Source organism: Cyprinodon tularosa, unplaced genomic scaffold (genome assembly GCF_016077235.1).
Source record: "Cyprinodon tularosa strain WSP-4 unplaced genomic scaffold, ASM1607723v1 ctg224, whole genome shotgun sequence".
Lineage (NCBI taxonomy): Eukaryota > Metazoa > Chordata > Actinopteri > Cyprinodontiformes > Cyprinodontidae > Cyprinodon > Cyprinodon tularosa.
The window spans coordinates 452,949-456,744 of NW_024038835.1; positions in this window are offsets into that span (position 1 = coordinate 452,949).

Consider the following 3,796-nt stretch of genomic DNA (forward strand, 5'->3'; position numbering starts at 1 on the left):
TTGTGCCATAAACCATGATGTTTCGACATTGAGGACCAATGTTCATTTATCATCTTAATATGATCATTGGAGAATAGGATGCAGTTTTGCTCATAAAACAGCTGTGAGACCTCTCTTATCTGCTCTGCATCCCCCTCTCAGACTAACTTGCTCCACAAGACACCTCCCACAGAGGTCTGCCTTGACCCCCAAAGGATAATAACTATATTATAGAGTATCACAACGCATGCAACTTGACCAATCTAAAGAAACTATACAGGGTTTGGTAAATACTGTGGACTTTTGGTTTTGGGATGCCAATAATGTGTTGATGATTATATTTTGTCAAAGGTACTTCAACAAAACACTACTTTAATCCTGTACATACTTTTTTGAACAAGGTTGTTTTTTATTCCTCTAACTGATGTATTTTTGCAGTTGTATTAAAGAGGATGCATGTCACATATTTACAACCAAAAGGGGGCAGGACATATCATAGCAAAGATATAATATACGTTACTAGATCAAAGTAATTTCTCTAAAGAAACAGCTAATGCCAGCCCATAGTTGTGTGTGTTTTTTTTTTTTTTATAATAAAAGAGGTATTAAAAGTTTAAAATCACTTTTAGACAATTTGTTCAAACATAAATGTCACTGAATAATTTACAAATGGAAGTTTGGAAAAGAACATTAAGAGACATTAAGAAAACTGAATTTTTTTTTATGTAACTTCTATTTATAACCACATGAGGGCAGTGCAATTTCTTTTTTGTGACTTCCTGATAAGGAAGTTGTTGATAGTTGTCTGTTAAATTTTTTTTTCTTGTAAATGGAGACTCAGACATTAGTGTTTCACATAAAAACATTTGAGTACATTATAATTATAATGTATGGAATTAAATAGAACCTCAAAAACATTTGCAGAAAAAGTATGACTGGTGTTTGGAATCTACTTCATCAAATTTAGTTACTTTAACACAATTATGTCATGTAAGCAGGGAAGGACATAATGAAGTAGATGCCGAAAAACAGTTGTTATTATTTTTTTCAGGCTTATAATAAACACAAAAATAGAATCAATAATCTTTTTTTTGGCACTGGCTCATGCATAAAAAACACAGAATATTAAAATAAATTAAACATTTGCAGAAAAGGAATAGTGAGGATCGTGAAAAGAGACCAACAAAACTGTAAAAAACAAAATCAAAACAAGCCCCCTCAACTAGAGAAAAAAAGCAAAGGAACTTATGTGAAGTTTACATAAAGTGCAGCTGTGCTGAAACCTTCTACGAAAAGGGCTAATGGTTTATTTGCTTATCAGCAGGGGTGTTTTTGTGTGTATTGGATTTTGTTGTGTCTGTCTGAGGAGAGATATGTGTGTGTGTCCCTGTGAAGGTGAGATGAGATGTGTCTGACCGCAGGGGACGATCTCCTTCACAGCTTTGGAAAACAAACTGTTCCTGAGTCTATTTGTTCTGAAATCCAAGAATCCTTTTTCTTAATGGAAGGGTGCCAAAAAAATGCATTGAGAGCCCAGAACCAGTGTAAATCAATACTTTTTTATTTAATTGACATTTTCAGATATCAGACCTTGTTAATTACTAACTAGTAACATGTCAGAAAATAAAACATTTATACATGAATAATCTGTTGTTAATGCAGTCACATTTTTTATTTCATGATATAAGGCACTGAATTGTTACTACTGTTAACTTGCAGTAATAGCAAGATGTCAGCTTATCATCTAGGTATTTACGTTTTTTTTTAACTAACCTATTCTTTATTGTTTAAATGTGCAAAACAAATCCATGAATGAGTTCAATCAGCCACACATTAGACCACAGCATTTGCTCTTTTTGCCTTCGTCCTGTTTCCCAGTATCATAAAATAAACATTAATGACCAATACTGACACAGATTTTAGAGAGGCAGGTGCATAAATCACACCAAGACATTTCATGTGCTTACAGTGGTTCATAATGTGAGGATCAACACATTTTTTTAAATCATCACATTCAGTTTAAAATTGAACATGATGTTAACAACTCATCCACTGTCTAACAGGAATGGTAAAAAAGAAAATCACATTCATTTTTTTGTTGCATTGTAAATAGTGTTTGAAAGCAGCATCAGTAACAAACACTAGGTAGTTAATGATCTTAAAAGCTCTTAAAATGTTGCTCATTTTTGAAGATTAAGGAAATAACCTATCTTAAGGTCTGCTATTAATGTCTTTACATCTTGTTCCATTTCTATAGGTCAAAACTTATGGACACTTTGTGGCATTGTATTTAATATATAATTCAATATAAATACCTGAAATAAACACAAATTTGTCTCTTATGATAAAAAGCAATTATGCATCCTGAAAATCTTTAAGAAAATCCAGTCAGCTATATTTATAATTTTTCAGAAAATAACAGTTTAATCCTATCTGAACATCCCATAAAAGCCCTAATGGGCATCAAACATGCTGTCCCACACAGAATAAAATCCGACAAACTCAAAAAAGTTGACATCACAAATACATTGTTTGACTAGATGTTCACAAACTCTGCAATGTGTTAAGTTAATTCACAACTTTAGGTTAAAGCATTTGTAACAAGTAATATATAATGGTGGGGAGAGAGTGGAAATAAGTGAATTTGTATTTCAGAGTCCATTATTTTCACCTTAAAATATGTAGTGGACCCAAAGATGTATCTAAACTGAGACAAATTTGGTCTTTATGGTCTTTTCTGGCATATTTATCCATAATATTAGATTAAAAAAAGAACTTATTATCTTATTACTTAGAACTTATTACTTTTATATTTTGTGGATACAATTTCAAACAGAGAAGTTTTCTATACTTTTTGGTTACTCTAACTCTACAACACCCCCCTCAAATCCAGAGATCTTTGTCTCTTAGCATACCACATTCCACCCAGTTAAACAAACAAGCCGGAGAATCTGGGCTTGCATACCGTGGCTAAAATCTGGTTGACTGGTCACACATAACTCTTTGTGGAAACGTTAAGAAATGATTAGAGCCTGAAAAGGTTACATCTGCAGCATCATTCAGGCCACTTGAGTATAAACAACTGAATCACACCATAGGAAAAGTCAACATTAATATTTCTCCCTTTTTATACTGACAAAAACAGAAAATATGAAAATAGGATTTAAAACCTTATTAAAGAACACAAAAAATCCTTAATGGAGAATACAACACCTACAGGCATGGAAAGAGAAAAAAAAGATGCACAAGTTTTTTTGTGAAGATCTTATATGTTGTTGGTTAAATTGCTATTTTAAATTGGATTAGGGGACAGACTTTTCAAAAATCCAGCATATGAAGCTTTTGCCTAAATCCAAGCCTTGACCTTAATTTACAAATAAATTCAGAATTACTCAGACCACTGGCAGATTTAGGACTGATGAGACTAGAGTCTGTATCAGAAACAATAAACAATAAACAATTTAAAATGAAAAACACTTTTGATTTATCTATCTATTACTGGATAATAATTCAGCAATCATTGGAAAAGTCTTCATTGGATTTACAGAAATGAAACCCTCTTTATATTTTCTGTGATATTCAAGTCAGGCTGATTCAAAATATTAGTATTACTTCCAGCATTTGCTAGGTTGAGGAAATAAAACCATTATGTATAAGATAAATCTGCCAGTGTTGTATATAATTAGCAGCTGTGCATCATTTTGCTGTTTTGAGGAGGAATAAAAGTAGATATTAACAGAATACAATTCATTCAAATTATAATCAAAATTTGTGACTTTGATTTTATAGCTGTAGGAAATTTGTTATTGATACTGCT